Genomic DNA, 16997 nt, shown 5'->3' on the forward strand with positions numbered 1-16997 from the left:
GACTTTTTTTTTTTTTAATTTAAAAAAGCGGATCGAAGAGGCGGCGCCCCCCCCTCCCGGAGGGAGTGGTCTCGTCCGCCCCGGACACCCCCCCCCCCGGCCTCGGGGTGGTGCCGCCGCCGCAGGGGCCGCCGGGAGTTGTAGTGCGCGCGCAGGGGGAGGGGGGACTACGGGTCCCAGCGGCCCCTGCGCGGAGGCGGCGGGGTCGTCGTCGTCGTCGTCGGTGGCGGCGGCGGCGGCGGGTCCGGCTGAGGCGGCGCGTTCGTCCCTCTCTCCTCTTTCCATCGGAGCGGCGGGGGAAGATGGCGGGCGGCGGTGAGTGCGGAGCCCCGGGGCGAGGGCGGCGGGGAGGGCGTTGGGCTCGTCGCTCGCCGGGCTCCCCCCCCCTCCCCCCCCGACGGCGCCCCCCGCCGCCTCACACGCGTCCCCTCCCCCACCCCGCCCGGCAGGACCGACCCGCCGCCTCCCGCCGGCTCTCTCCGTGTGTGTCGGTGAGGGGCGGTCGGGGAGCTTCTCCCGCCCCCCCCCCCCAGGACCGGCCCGTGTCCCCCCTTTCCCTCAGGGAGTCACGGCCGCCTCTGAGGAGACGCTGGGGAGGGGGCGGAGTGTGTGTGTGTGTGTGTGTGTGTGTGTATCTGAGGAGAATTGGGGGGAGGGGGCGGGGGTCGGGCCGCCCTCCAAGTTGATCTTCCTCCTCTTGGCAACTTAAAAAGAAAGCTGTTGTGCAAAGCCTGCCTTCCCTACCCCAAGAATCTGGTTTTGTTTTGCTGATGAAGCCCCCTCCCCCTCTTTTTCCTTTTCCCCCGCCCTCCCTTTTTCCCCTCCCTCCCTTTTTCCCCTCTCTCCCTTTCCCCCTCCCTCCCTTTCCCTCCTCCCCCCTTTCCCCCCTCCCCCCTTTCCTCTCTCCCCTCTTGTCCCCCTCCCTATTTCCCCCCTCCCCCTTTCCCCCCTCTCCCTTTCCCCCTCCCCCATTTTTCCCCCTCCCCCATTTTTCCCCCTCCCCCCTTTTCCCCCCCCTTTTCCCCCTCTCCCTTTTCCCTCTCCCCCTTTCCCCCTCCTTTCCCCCTCCTCCTTTCCCCTCCCCCTTTTCCCCTCCCCCCTTTCCCCTCCCCCCTTTCCCCCTTCCCCCTCCCCCCTTTCCCCCCTTTCCCCCTCCCCCCCTTCATCTCCAAATTTCATCATCATCATCATTCTGATATTTGTTAAAGCCTTTCCTCTGCGCCCAGCACTGCTCATTTATTCAGTCAGGCATATTTATTGAACGCTTCTTAGGTGACCTGCACTGTTCATTCAGTAGTATTTATTGAGCGCTTACTGGGGGCCCACACTGTTTATTCATTCAATAGTATTTATTGAGCGCTTACTGGGCACCCACACTGTTCATTCATTCAATAGTATTTATTGAGCGCTTACTGGGGACCCACACTGTTCATTCATTCAGTAGTATTTATTGAGCGCTTACCCGGTGCCCAGCACTGTTCAGTCATTCAATAGTATTTATTGAGTGCTTACTATAATCATTTTGGGATTTGTTAAACGCTTCCCAGGTGCCCAGCACTGTTCATTCAATAATTATTGAGCGCTTCGTATGTGCCCAGCACTGTTCAATCATTCAGTAGTATTTATTGAGCGCTTCCTAGGTGCCCAGCACTGTTCAATCATTCAATAGTATTTATTGAGCGCTTCCTAGGTGCCCAACACTGTTCATTCATTCAGTAGTATTTATTGAGCGCTTCCTATGTGCCAAGCACTGTTCATTCAATAGTATTGAATGAATTTATTGAGCGCTTCCTATAATAATAATGATGGTATTTAAGCGCTATGTGCAAAGCACTGTTTATTCATTCAGTAGTATTTATTGAGCGCTTCCTATGTGCTAAGCACTGTTCATTTAATAGTATTTATTGAGTCCTTAATATAATAATAATAATGATGGTATTTAAGTGCTTACTATGTGCAAAGCTCTGTTCTAAGCGCTGGGGTAGATACAGAGTAATCAGGTTGTCCCACGTGGGGCTCACAGCCTTCATCCCCATTTTCCAGATGAGGGGACTGAGGCCAGAGAAGTGAAGTGACTTGCCCAAAGTCACCCAGCTGATATGTGGCAGAGGCGGGATTAGAACCCACGACCTCGGACTCCCAAGCCCGGGCTCTTTCCACTGAGCCATGCTGCTTCATGTCGGTTTCAAATGACGTCTGTCTCCCCACCACCCCCAGACTCTAAACCCGGTGTGGGCAGGGATTGTCTATCTTTATTGCTGAATTGGGCTTTCCAAGCGCTTAGTACAGTGCTCTGCACACAGTAAGCGCTCAGAAAATACGACAGTGAATGTTCCCAAAAATTCCCCTCCCCACCCCCCGCAGCAGCCAAATTCTTCTCTCTGGGGGGCAACAATGAAGGGGAAATAAAAGCAAGAACAAATCTTGTGAACTAGTGCTCATCAGAGCTCATTTAATAATAATAGTAATATTGTTGGTATTTAAGCACTTAGTATGTGCCAAGCACTGTTCTAAGCTCTGGGGAAGATACAAGGTGATCAGGTTGTCCCATGTGGGGTTCACAACCTTCATTCCCGTTTTGCAGATGGGGTAACTGAGGCACCGAGAAGTGAAGTGACCTGCCCAAAGTCACCCAGCTGACAAGTGGCTGTGGGGGGATTTGAACCCACGACCCCTGACTCCCAACCCCGGGCTCTTTCTACAGAGCCATGCCGCTTCTCTATAGCATATTCTCCATAGCATCTTCTCTATATTTAATACTACTACTTCTACTATTAATAATGGTATTTTTAGGCACTTACTATGTGCCCGGCACTGTACTAAGCGCCAGGGTGGATACAAGCAAATTAGGTTGGACACAGTCCCTGTCCCACATGGGGCTCACACTCTTAATCCCCATTTTATAGATGAGGGAACTGAGGCACGGAGTAGTTAAATGACATGCTCAAGGTCACACAGCAGGCAAGTGGCGGAGCGGGATTAGAACCCATGACCTTCTGACTCCCAGGCCTGGGCTCTGTCCCTTTTTTGTTTTTTTTTTAAACACGGGTTTTTAGCCACCGACGGGGTGGATTTTGACACACCTCCAGTTCAAAAAACTCGCAACGTTCAAGTTGCTGGGGGACACACGATTTCTTTGAAACCGTGGAAAAGTTGTCAAAAAGGGGGCAGACTGGTCCCCTGGCTGGAGTTTTTAAATGCTGTGATTAGGAAATAATCGGGGTTTGAAAGTTATTAGGGATTCCCTCCCCGTGAGTTAAATACAATTTTATTTACTGGGTACGCTTCCTGTTATGTGTTGAGAAGCTCTCCGGAATGGTGTATTGTATTTAAAAAGCAACTAACCCGCTTTCGTTGCGAATACTGTGCCGTGGAATAAACAGGAAGGAAAGTACCAGATGCCTACTTACTGCAGTGTGGTTTGTTTGTTTTTTTTAAAATGGAGTAAAGTGAAATAAGAGGGCAGTGGTACTAAGATTCTCCAATCTCTTTCGATTCAGGCGCTCAGAACAGTGCTCAAATTCAGAGAACAGGGCTCTGCACATAGTAAGCGCTCAATAAATAATATTAATTGATAAGAGAAATGCCCAGCTTTGAATACCAAGCAGCTTTCTAATTGTTAAAGGCTTAGAGTTTCCTTTTGGTTGGCTTTTTGGAGAAAAATGACTTATTTCGGTTTTTTAAGTGCCCAGTCACCCCATGCAAACTAAGTTTTTGGACGATGTGTTTCTGGCTTTGGAAATAATAATTTTAGAGCTTGAACTGCTGCTCATTTAATCTCTTTCTGAGCACAGCCCCGTTTAATGCAAGGAGCCAAAATGAACAGAAGCAGCACGATGAAAGCACAACTAAAGATCTTGCATTTTGAATCATAATTTTATTAACTCCGGCGCCAAATTAGAAGAGAACTTCTGAAACCTCAGTGGTCCATCACTTGGTTGGGTGTGTGTATGTGTCTGTGTGAGCATATTATGCTGAAATACCATTTCTGGGTCTTCAGCTGGGGAAGACATCCAGGGCTGTGCTCATTGTTTGTGTGTAAGATGAACCCTCTGTTGGTAACGTGTAAAATGATATTGAGCACTATATTCTCTCTGACATTGGAGGTTGCATCAGGTCTTGCATTTAAATGAACGGTAATCTAGGTTGCCATGATCCTAAGTGATTATGCGATAGCCGTTTTGCAGTGTGTGGGTAGAAGTGACTTGATTATGAGAAATTAAAAAAAAAACAACACACACACGCCCCACAATGAAGAGAATGGAAGAGCAGGGGGCCAGTTTGAAACTAGATGCTGCATATGCTGAGCTGGAGATTTTTAAAAACACATTAGGGGGATGGTGGAACGCTCACTGTCCTGGAAATTACCTAGGATGTTTCTCCATCGGCTGAAAAATACAAAACTATGCTGGAAAACAGACGTTTTCATTGTTTTGACTTTAGAACTGAATAATTCAGGAATCCCGAGGCAGGAGCATTCTGAAGATTTGAATGCATTTATGCCTGCATTTCATGTGTGTATTCCAAATTATTTAGGATTTGTAGTGGAGCAATTTCAGAGACTAGATAGGAGTGCCTTTTAAAAAATGCCGGTTGTCAATGGAACCGGGAAAAGGAACTATATAAGCAAAAGGATTGGATAAAGTGGCCATTTGTGTAGAAAACAAAATGCCATGAATTGGATTTTCTTCAATTGGATAATTTTATAACAATTAAAATTTTGAGAATACGAAAAAATATGGTCAGTGGTTGACCTTTTAACCATTTTCCAGGGAAGATGCTCCGGTAGAACTTGCAAAAAGTAACTGTGGAATTTGTTTTTAGAAAAATATCCTTGATTTACATGGGTGTGTTCCTAACGAGCTCATCCCTAGTGTGAGTGATTTCAGGGACTCTAGACCAAACTGATTTTCATGTTAGTTGGATAGCAATCAACCCGTTCAAATACTCTTTCCCTCTGACTGGAAGAGCCACATAATTACGTCTTTACTTGAAGAGAACCATTTGAAATCATTTTCTTTCATTTCTGCTTTAAAGCTCGGGCAGCAGGACCCATTAAAAACCCAGCTTTGTCATCTCATTAATTGGTGGTGAAAAGACAATGGATTCATTCTTTAGGTTTTTTTTTAAATTATTTTTTTAGGTTGAATAATTTTAAGCCTCACCCAGAGGATATGCAGTTCTTTTGAGAACTTGTAATTTGTTGCAAGTTTAGTCTGAACGTAGCCTCCAGTGGATGTTTGGGCATACAGCCAAACTACCACAATTTTTTATAGTTGTAAATTTGTATTATCGAGGTGCCAAGCCTAGAAAAGCAGGAGTTATTGAACAGGACTGAAGTTAGCCCTTAACTCAAATTAGATCAGTGGAACATAGTAATGATTTGAATTTGCTTTTACCTAAACTATACTATCAAATATGCCGTCCCCCCCACCCCCCCAACCTTCCTGTAGGGAGACAGGTTCAGGAATGAAATATGTGAAGAGTTTTCCTTTTCTTTTTAGTGAGCAACAGATTAAAGAAACTGCGTGCTTGTTGATAAACAAGCTTGTAGAGACCATTTGCATCTTTGTATTCCTTGATATATAGCACGATGACTTTTTTCTAATTTAGATTTTAAACATGGTTTAAGCCTGCCAACAGTGTTTAGATTTCACCTCAGCTTGCTGAGTTTTCATCAGGTTTTTGTTTTTTTTGCATTTAATTCTACTTATGAAAAAACTGGGGGCGGGGAGAAGTGATCACAGTATTTATCAAGTAAACACAATCTGTTTGCTAGTTCAGATTGTATGATACTTTTTTTCTTTCTTGAAATAATTGACCAAAGTTTGACTTCACCTAGTGTTAACATAGATAAGTAAAATCTTTGGGTGATCCAGAAACCTAGTTTGAGTTAATCCTCCTCTCTACCAACCTTTCTCCCCAAGCTAACAAAAATGACTTTTGACCCTAATTCCTTTTCTGTTTCTTCACGTGTCCTATAAGTAGAGGGAATGAAATGGCCGAAAGATCCTCCTCAGAGAGGAGGAACAGGGGTTTCTGGATCTCCGGGCTCTGAGATGGGGAACTTTTCCCAGACTCTTAATTATGCAAATGGTAGTCTGAAATTCTGTGCTGTCATGAGACTGGGCCCCACTGGGAATTGTAGCCTGGGGTGGTGGGTGAGGTTAGTGTGGGTGTGTGAGCAGAGATGACAATTTTTCATTTTGAATTCTACGGCAAAAAGGGGGCAGCGATTTTCCAGGAGGGTTTGTGCTTCAAAAATAATAATTAAGGTATTTAAGCGCTTACTATGTGCCAGGCACTGTACTAAGCTCTGGGGTGGATGCAGGCAAATTGGGCTGGACACAGTCCAAGAGAAGAGAAGAGGTCTCTGTGAAGCAGAGACCTGGTGTAGATGATGACCGTGGTATTTAAGTGCTCACTATGCGACAAGCACTGTAGGTGAAAAGCTGGAGTGGATACAGTGCAGTCAGATTTGACCCAGCCCTTCATGGGGCTCACAGTGCAAGAGGGAATGAGAACAGGCTTTTAATCCCAGTTTTACAGATGAGGAAAGTGAGACCTAGGGAAGTCAAATGACTTGCCCAAGGTCACTCAGCAGGGAAGGACATAGCCGGGATTAGAAGCCAAGTACCCCAGTAGGGAGCCTGAAGAGGCCCGATCTGTTGGGGCAATGGGTCAGTCGGAGCCTGGGCCGGCTCTATGCTCGCTGCTTGGCTTGTGGACCGAGTCTGGCCGAGGCTCACAGGCCCTGTCCTGGCCTGCAGAGAGGCCTCCTCTCTACAGTAAGAGCCTGGCTAATCCACAGTCTTTCTAAATCAACCCTCGCAATGGAGAGCCGAGTGGTTTGGTTTTCCACAGCTCTAAATCAGTTCATTCATTCGGTCGTGTTTATCGAGCACTTACTGTGCAAAGCACTGAACTGAGCGGTTGGAAGAGGACAATATAAGTTGTGCAGATAATTTTCTGCCTAGGTCAGTATTACCAAAAGCATTTAGTGCTTTAATCCCTTTTTTCCCTTTTGCACGACAGCATTAGAGCCTGTACAAAATAAATGGCAGACTCAGCCTTTTACTAATTATATTGGACCAGCGTTGAAGAAGGTTGATTTTTTTTTTTTTTGACTTTAGATAGCACAAATTTGAGGTTCTGTAGTCCTGCGACAGAGACCAAGGCGAAGGCTGGCAAACTGGTTTTACCTCTCTATGAGAGTGTTCCAAATGTTTCTGACTTTTTTCTATGATTGAGACCTTTTTTTTTTATGGTATTTGTTAAGCACTTAATGTGTGCCAAACTGCTGTTCTAAGTGCTGTGGTAGGTACAAGTTAATTAGGTCGGACATAGTCCCTGTCCCGCATGGCACTCACAGTCTAGGTAGGAGGGATGACAGGTTTCCCCATTTTACAGGAGAAAGCTGAGGCCCAGAGAAGTTAAATGACTTGTCCAAGGTCACACAGCAAGCATTTGGAGAGCCGGAATTAGAACCCAGGTCCTTCTGACTCCCAGGTCGTGTTCTCTCCACTAGGCCACACTGATGTTTGTCATGGTTAGCTTCATTAGGAAAAATGATTGTGGAATCGTTTTCTCTGTTGTCTTTTCCCTCGTTATAAACTTGTTGTAAACCAAGGATCCAACCGGATTACTAACTTGTTTTCTGCTGTAGCTATGAAAAGTTCCTTCATTATTCCTCCCACATTATGAAATGTTTAATTTCATTGCTTTGCGGCTAGACACTGCTGTAAGGGAAGTGTTTTGAAGCCACAGTTCTGCAAAATAAATCACTAGATACCCCGAGTACCTTTGAACTGAGATCTCTAACCCATTTTCTGCTTTTAAATTTAGCAGCACGTTAGCTTAACCTGGAACAGAGCTGAGCCCATAGTTCACTTCGGAGCTCTTGAAGTATTTCTAGATCCCGAACGAGTTACTCATTGGCAAGTAGGACTAATTGCCTAATATGCATTGTTAGGGAAGGGGAAACCTTTACCTTCGACTACCTTGGATTAATTTGTTTTCCTAGTTTGAACCTCGTTGTGGTGGTCTATTTTCTGCATCAAAAGTTAATTTCTCAATGCTTTATTGAAAAAGTTGGCCACGTGGTATAATGGTTAACGCTCTGGGCTTTGGAATCCGGTGATCCGAGTTCAAATCTTGTGGGAAACCTAATTTTTTAGGGCTTCCAACAGTGTTTGACGTACTAAGCGCTTAACAAATGCCATAATTATTAAGGAATTTCATCCCAAAGCTTTCCTTTATATTTGATGGCCCATATAAATAACCATAGCTGTTTTTGGTTCTCTCGAAAATAAATAAGGTTCTGTGCATTGTATCTGACCACTTGACATCTTTGGTTCTCGACCTAAAGATAGGTAAAAAGAGAAAATAGCACTGTGGATAACTACATGGTAGAACAGTTTTAGTACCATGCTACCCACAGAAATCACACATTAGAAACTCTTTTCCCTCTCAGTAGCCCCTGAAAAAAGAACTGTAATGGTGCTTGAAAAGGAACAATTTTTTCCCTGTTGACTTTTTTTTAGGTTCCCCTCCCCCCCTTTTTTTCTTGGTGGGGGTAGGGGGATGAGGGGGCAAAGCAAATTCCCAGAGTTTTTAGTTTGTTCCATGAATTGTGATTGGTTGCAGCATTTTGTCAAGCCCAGGGCCAGTTTGGAAGTCATTCTTTTAAGTAGCTCTTCCATGAAGGAGGGAAAATCTGAAAGAGGAAATTTCAAAGCAGCCTCAGTACTTACTGTTTTGAAAGTTCACCATCTTCAGCATAATGGCCAAGCAGTAGGCAAGAAGCCTGCAGGTTTATTGTGGTATTTATTGTTCCTTCCCTGTCATGCATTTGAGAACATTAGTTTTTTAAATAAAGGGTAAGTGAGGAAACTGGAAAGGATTCTAACAAAACCATCCCTAGTGTAAATAATATAATTGCGTTTAATTTCTGTTGAGTCGAAATGCAAAGCCAAACGCCTGAATTGAAAAGAAAATTTATGAAAGTTGCCTATTTTTTTTTCCCTCCAATGCAACTATTATAGTTTACACATGTAACTGTAAACCACCACGGACTTGAAAGTATTCTTCGGGGGAGGGCGGTCGTGGGGGAAACAAACTCTGAGGATTAAGTTCATACACTGTCAAAACAAATGGATTTTTAAGTTTGATATATTGAGGGGTATCTGCGGGTGTAAAACTTTCCCCACAGTTTTCCCATCTTTATTTAAAAGCCAATTTATCTAAGAAGAATAGGGAATAGTTTGGTAGGCAGCAGTGGTAGCAAAGCCCCCACCGGGGCTGTAATGCTCTATTGTTTAAATCTTATTGGTCAAATATTGAATGAGCTAAGCTGTTTACCCACAGATAATGGAGTGAAGTCAAGAGCGGCTTCTAGTGCTGATTCAGCATAAAAGCTGGGTGACAAGATGGCTGAGAACAGGCTCCTGGAAGTGTGGGTTATAATCAGCTCTTGGAAACAGCTGCATGTCTTGTTTTGACAGTAATGAATGATAAACCTGAATGCTTGTTCTGCCCTTTTGGGCTGAAGTCTGTGTGAAGAACCATATTATTTTTAAAGGGTATTTGTCGAGCACTTACTACGTGCCCGCACCGTTCTGAGTAAGCACTGGGGTAGATGCGACGTATTTGCATGCAAAACCTATTGGAATAAAGAAAATTTAATGTTGTGAGGGAACAATCCGTATGGCGAACGGTTCTAGTATTAAGTTTCCAGAGCAGTTTAAACTTTTGGTTCCAGGTTGCACTTTTCAGCCATTTTTAAATGACCAGGAGACACGGCTTTGAAAATATATTTTTTTTTCTTTTCAACCGTCTGTATGTCTAATGTAGCAAAGTAGATGTCGGCTGTGTAGTTGTGGGTAGACTTGTCAGCAGTGCTTTCCCAAACATGTCAGGTGACCCAGAGGGGGGGAAAGAAAAAAGCGGTCTATGAAAATAAAATGCCATTTCTCAGTAAAAGGCAATAGGCCTTCATTGGACAGTAGTAAGTGAGCACTGTCCTGACTTGCTGGGAAGAAAGCTAAACCAAACTGAGATGGAACTTGATTGAAAGGGGGAGGTTGGGATGGGCAGGGGACTAGATGTTCAGGATGGGATTGACATAGAGGGGGCAAGGGCACAGTGGAAGGCGATGAAGTGGGATTAAGGAAGAGGAAGGAGGGGAGGTACCCACGGTGGTTTTCCCAGATGATTGACTAATCTTCACCAATGAAAGCATTCCTACCATGACAACTGCAGTCAGGGGTGGGCTTCGAGAGCCACAGGCTCAACAAGGATTGGGGATCATCAGTAAAAAGGTAAGGAAGGAGTCCAGGAAAGGCAGCCTGAGTTTTTGGGTACGTGGGTGTGTGTGTGCGCACGCACACACACACCCTATTTCTCTTTCTCTCTTCCTCTTCCTCCCCCCCAGCCTAGATTTCCCTGCCCCTTCATATTCATATCTGTCAGTCCACCACTCTCAACTTCAAAATCACATCTCCTCCAAGAGGCCTTCCCTGACTAAGCCCTCATTTCTCTATCTCCCTGGCACTTGGATTTATACCTTTTAAGGACATGCTATTCACCCCACACCCAGCTCCACAGACTTTATGTACATGTCTGTTATTTTAGTGTCTCTCTCCCCCTCTAGACTGTAAGCTCCATGCTTGGGGTACTCTTCCATGTGTTTAGTACAGCGATCTGCACACAATAAATGCTCAGTAAATGCCATTGATTAATGGATGGAGGCTGTCTCAGTCCTTTTGTAGGGGCAGGCTGGTTGGAGTTTGGTCCCTGGGGTGGCCTAGCTCATAGTTGGGATAGCCTCTAGACTGTAAGCCCGTTGTGGGCAGGGTCTGTACCTGTTGTATCGTACTCTCCCAAGCACTTAGTATAGTGCTCTGGACACAGTAAGCGGTATTGTAATCTCCCAAGCGCTTAATACAGTGATCTTCACACAGAAAGCGCTCAATATATATAATAGAAGGAACCCTATTTCCCTCTTTCTTGCTCCCTCTTCCTTCTCCCCCTAAACCTCCCCAAGCTGCCGTTCAAGTGTCCTAATGGGCCACACTCGTCTCCAGTAGTAAGAACCAACAGCTCCCAGTAGGAGCAAGGTTCCCCTGCCATCAACATATGACGTCTTTCTTCTTTCCCCTCTCTTGGCCGACTCCGTTTCGCTCGAAGACCGGTTTTGCAAGATACTGTTCTAGTTCCCCGCACCACACCTGTCTCTCCTTAGCCGCAAAGCCCGGTCAGTGGGCCGGAGAACCTCTGCCAGCGACAGCAAGCAGCCCGTCGAGGGGAAGATCGGGGAGCCTGCGTCTCACGCGAACGAAGCAGGCGGACCCGGCGAGAGGTTCCAGGTCGTTGGCTCTAGTCCTGGTCTTCTGTTGTCCCTTCTCCAATTTTCGGAAGGGCACTGGAGTGTGGGCAGCGGCCTAAGGAGTAGGGAGAGTAGGAAAAGATTTGGTGGAGCTTGAGGGCACACTTCCCTCTCGCCGCCAACCCGATGTGGTTGTCCCAGATGTTTGGTCAGTCTCTACCAATAACTGCAGTCAGGGTCAGGCTCTGGGAGCCAAAGGGCTCAACGAGGATTGGGGTTCACCAGTGTTGTAGCCCAAGCTAGGAAGCAGCATGGCCTAATGGCAAGAGCATGGGTTTGGGAGTCAGAGGAGTGTGGGTTCTAATCCCGGCTCCTCCCCTGGTTTGCTGTATGGCCTTGGGCAAGTCGCTTCACTTCTCTGTGCCTCTGTTTTCTCATTGGTATAACAGGGATTAAGATTGTGAGACCCATGTGGGACAGGGACTGTATATTACCTTATATCTATTCCAATGCTTAGAACAGTGCTTGGCATAATGATGGCATTCATTAAGCGCTTACTATGTGCCAAGCACTGTTCTGAGCACTGGGGGCCGAGGGTGGGGGGAGGGATACAAGTTAATCAGGATGTCCCACGTAGGGCTCATGGTCTTAATCCCCATTTTACAGATGAGGTGACATCTCATGCCCAGGGAAGTTAAGTGACTTGCCCAAAGTCACACAGCTGACAAGTGGCAGAGTCAGGATTAGAACCCATGACCTCTGACTCCCAAGCCCGGGCCCTTTCCACTGGGCCACACTGCTTCTCGCATTTAGTAAGCGCTTAACAAATACACACACACGCACGCGCAACCTAGGATACCGGGACTTAATGTGCAGTTGGGTGACCGAGTCCTTGAAAACCTCTGGGCTAGCCCACTTGACTTGGAATTGCATGAAGGCTGTCGTGAAATCAAATTCAGCAATCCAGTAGCCCTGGGGGATTGGCTCTGACCTGGTCTTCTGTGCTTGCTTTGAAATTTTTACTCTTGAAAATGGTCCAAGGGTATTGACTCAGACCAGTTTGAGTTCTTAAGGGGCTCTTAATCCAGAGTGGGGAAGGGTGGGAAAGACAGCAGGAAAGGGGGTAAATTCAGTAGAGTAGTAATAATAATTGTTATTATGGCATTTGTTAGGCTCTTACTATGTGCCAAGCACTGTTCTGAGTGTTGGGATAGATACAGGGTAATCAGGTTGAACACTTTCCCTGTTCCAAATAGGGCTCACAGTCTAAATCGGAGGGATGGGCATTTAATCCTCATTTTACAAATGAGGTAACTGAGGCCCAGAGAAGTAAAATGTCTTGCCCATGGTCACACAGACAAGAGGCAGAGTCAGGATTAGAACCCAGGTCCTTTGGACTCCCAGGCTTGTGCTCTACCATTAGGCCATGCTACTTCCCTTCAGATTTGAGATTACCCAGGGTTGAACCAGCTCTTTCCCAGTTTCACTTGTACTATCACCCCACTGTCAGCCCCACGGTATTTATGTCCATATCCGAAATTTAGTCAGTCATATTTATTGAGCACTTATTGTGTGGAGAGCATGATGCTAATCACTTAGAGTAAAATGTTACAGAAACACTCCCTGCCCACACTAAGCTTATAGTCTGCAGGGGAAGACAGACATTAATATAGAATGTCTTTATTGCTGAACTTTCTAAGCGGTTAGTACTGTGCTCTGCACACAGTAAGCGCTCAGTAAATACAATTGAATGAATGAATAAGGACTGGGGGCTGGGAGGGGGGATGAATAAAGGGTGCAGGTCAGGATGATGCAGGAGGGAGTAGAAAAGGCAAGGAGGGCTTAGGGAAGGCCTCTTGGAGGAGATGTGACTTTAAGAAGGCTTGCGAAGTGGGGGAAAGTAATTTATATTAATGTCTGTCTCCCCCTCTAGACAGTAAACTCATTGTGTCGACCATCTCGGTTGTACTCTCCCAAGCATTTAGTACAGCGCTCTGTGTACAGTAAGTGCACAATAAATGCCACTGTTGGATTGATTGACTACATTTTCCTTCCTGAGCCCTGCCTGGTTCCAGGCAGATCCTGAAGGGCAGACCAGGTTGGACAAGGGTCTCTCAGAAAATGTTCACTTCCTTTAACGGTCCCAGCCTACCGTGCAGCACTCTTTTCACACCGTGTCTACCCCCCATCTCCCACCCCACCCATACCCTGTCCCCACCATATGCACATGGCAGCCCTTTTGTTGGGTCTCCTTATCAATCAGTCAATGGTATTATTCTCCCCCCCATCATTTGCTCTGTGACCTGAGCCAGTTGACAGTTTCTGGATTGCAGCTTTTCTTTTTGTAAAATGGATATACTGTGGTTTTGGGAAGCAGCATAATGTAGTAGATAGAGCACGGGTCTGGGAGTCAGAAGGTCATGGGTTCTAATCCCAGCTCTGCCACTTGTCTGCTGTGTGATCTTAAGCAAGTCCCTTCACTTCTCTGGGGCTCAGTTACCTCATCTGGAAAATGGGGATTGAGATTATGAGCCCCATGTGAGAGAGGGACTGTGTCCAACCTGATTTGTTTGTATCCACCCCAGGATTTAGTATAGTGCCTGGCACACAGTAAGCACTTAACAAATACCATTATTCTTATTATTACTAATGCACCTCTCACTTTGGTTTTTTGTGCAAATGCAGTTGATTCCTACATGGACCTGGCATGTGAGAATTTAGTATTTGTTGAAATTAGGTTGGGCTGACTATCTCAAGTAGCATAGCATTATCGCAGACTGCTTTGAATTTAATTCATTCAGTTGTATTATTGAGCGTTTTCCTTGTGCTGAGCGCTGTATTAAGTGCTTGGGAAAATACAACAATATAAGAGACACATTCCTTACCCACAATGAGCTTATTGTCTAAAGGGGGAGACTGACATTAGTATAAATAAATGGGACAGCTAGGTACAGAAGTGCTTTGGGGCTGTGGGGAGAAGGGGTGGTGAATGAAGAAAATAGTGTCTTAAAAATATTCTCAATTTGAGGCCACCCAGGCACTATTAAGGAGACTTCTGAAGCGTGATCTGGAAATTCAAGCCAAGAAACTATATTGGGTTAACTCAACTCAACACTTTGTGTAAACACCACCTTTGTTATGAGTGTATCCATTACTTATATCAATATACAATGTATTAAATTTGTTTACTTTGCTTCTTTTATTTTTCATGGTACTCGTTAAGTGTTTACTACCTGCCAGGCTCTGTTCTACGGACTGGGGTAGAGGCAAGATAATCAGGTTGGACACAGTCCCTGTCCCACAGAGAACTCAGTTTAAGTAGGAGGGAGTAGGATTTAAATCTCCATATAAAAATGAAGTTTTACTGAGACCCAGGAAAGTTGTGATTTGCCCAAGGTCACACTACAGACCAGTGATGGAGCTGAGATTAGAACCCAAGACCTCTGACTCCCAAGCCTGGGCTCTTTCCCCTAGGCCACACTATTTCCCATTTTATTTTGACTTAAAACCATTTTATAGGGAAAGCATTCCCGTTAACCTGCAGGATTGGACTTGTTTAGAGGCTGAGAATGATGCAGGCAATTGGTATTGATATGCTATTCCCTTGTTTGTAAATCAATGACATTCAGCTGTTAAGACTTGCTGGGAAGTCCTTATTTAATTAAAATTCATGGTTTAGAACCCACTTACCTTTTTATCCTTTTAATAAAAAAAAATCAATGAGTCTGTATCTCCCTTTTTGTTAGTACAAACATAGTAATGTATCACCTTCTACGGGTTAATTCTAACCATAAAGGAGCGTAGGATTCTAAGAGAATGTTAAATCTTGCCCAGAAGGCTTTCAAAGTGTCACCTCTTTATTTGTCCAGTAAATGTAATATGGTTTACCCTCCATATTGAGTACTGTTCTCCCCCTGCTCCTAGATCATACCGAACTTCTATTTTCATCTTTCCGTTTCTCAGTTGCTGTAATCATTTGTTAATTTTGAATGTCTGCATTGCTGTGTAATGTCATGAGATCCTTTTCAAAATAAGCCGAGCGTCCTATCTGGAATTTGAATTAAATGACCAGATTCCTAAATAGTTCAAGTACTAGGCTGGATCCCCACTTGATTGCTTAGAACAAAACAATCTCCCCCACCCAAAGTCCCAAGTGTTCTCTACCCTTCACCCATCTCCTCCATGCCCACGATGCACTTTGTTGATCAGTTTCTTTTTCTTTGCTCTAGCAAACTAGAATTCCAGGACCGGTTATATTTTGCATTGTGATAAGACAGGTTTGGAAATTTCCAAGTAAAACCGAGGTCCCGTCTGATGACAGCTTTGCCGGAAGAGAGAATCATGAGCAAAAGAACCCCAGGCATCCTGGATGTCAGCCTGTGAAATTTTCCATGAGTTCCGATAATAACATGGAGGCTCGTTTATGCTCCTGGGCTGTGGTGGGATCTCGCCCACACCCAGTGGCATTTCAGGCTACTCCATTGCTGATAAGCCCTTAATACAGTGCTCCATATGAAGTGCTCAATAAATACCCCTGATTAATCAGTCGTATTTATTGAGCGCTTATGTGTGAAAGCACTGTACTAAGCACTTGGGAGAGTACAGTATAGCAGAGTTGGTGGACACGTTCCCTGCCCACAATGAGTTTACAGTCTGATCGATAAATGCAGCTGGCCAGCAAGCAGTGCCTAAATCCGGTGCACGTCTGCCACCTTGAAACTTCAGGAAATTCAAGTTTTAAACATTGGTCAACTGTGAACAAGAGAGTGTTCATTTTAAATTATTTTTTTTAATGGTATTTTAGTGCCTAGTATTTGCCAGGCACTGTACTAAGCACTGGGGTAGGTACAAGCTAATCAGACTGTATGCAGCTCACCTCCCCAAATGAGACTCACCGTCTTAATTCCCATTTTATAGATGAGAGAACTGAGGCCCAGAGAAGTGAAGTGACTTGCCCAAGGTCCCACAGCAGATAAGTGGCAGAGCTGGGATTAGAACCCAGGTCCACCTGACTCCCTGAACTGTACCCTATCCACTAGGCCACACTGCTTCTCTTCATTTAACAAAGATCCATTTTGCTCGAGACTAAATTTGCATGGCTGACTTTGCAACAAAGCCTCTTTCACAGAACAGAGGTTGGACATTTAATGGCAAGGAATTCTTTGTTTTGAATATTTTTTTACATCAAGTTGGGATTAAGGGTCTTAAAAGTTAATTTTTAAAAGTATTTTTGGTTGTGGTCAAGCTCATTTAAATTACTGTAGGTGGTTTGGGGTCACTTAGTTCAGAGCTTTTCACCCAGTTCCTACCTACTCTCTTTACCTAAGCCTTGAAAAATTCAAAAGTTCTCATATGCTCGATTTCCCTTGCATACTTGCATGGAGATGTTCAGAACTTGAAGGCTAACCTGTTTCTTAATTTTCCAAGATTCAGATTGTGTACATGTCAGTCATTTATGGACAGAGCACTGTACTGAGCGCTTGGGAGAGTACAATACGAGAATAAACAGATAGCTTTCCTGCCCACAATGACTTTACAGATTAAAAAAACATACAAATGTAAACTGCAGGTGCATACTGAGTAAATATAGTGGGGTAGAAATGCATTTCCAATTCGTAATCCTATTTTCACGAGCCCCCTTTCAGGACAGAGACGTAACGATAATGTATAG

The 16997-nt window shown here is 45.0% G+C and overlaps 1 protein-coding gene across 9 annotated transcripts in view; it reads left to right on the forward strand.

Annotated features, from left to right (window-relative positions):
* Positions 1 to 216: 216 nt before the first annotated feature.
* The window catches only part of NCOA3 (nuclear receptor coactivator 3), a 142642-nt gene continuing 125861 nt past the window's right edge, over positions 217 to 16997 (forward strand). For all 9 annotated transcript variants that reach the window (XM_029071127.2, XM_029071125.2, XM_029071128.2 and 6 more), the window contains exon 1: positions 217 to 315. The gene's annotated coding sequence lies outside the window, so the exon portion shown is untranslated. The remainder of the gene's footprint in view (positions 316 to 16997) is intronic.

The sequence above is a fragment of the Ornithorhynchus anatinus genome, chromosome 8, assembly GCF_004115215.2.
Source record: "Ornithorhynchus anatinus isolate Pmale09 chromosome 8, mOrnAna1.pri.v4, whole genome shotgun sequence".
In the NCBI taxonomy this organism is placed as follows: Eukaryota; Metazoa; Chordata; class Mammalia; order Monotremata; family Ornithorhynchidae; genus Ornithorhynchus; species Ornithorhynchus anatinus.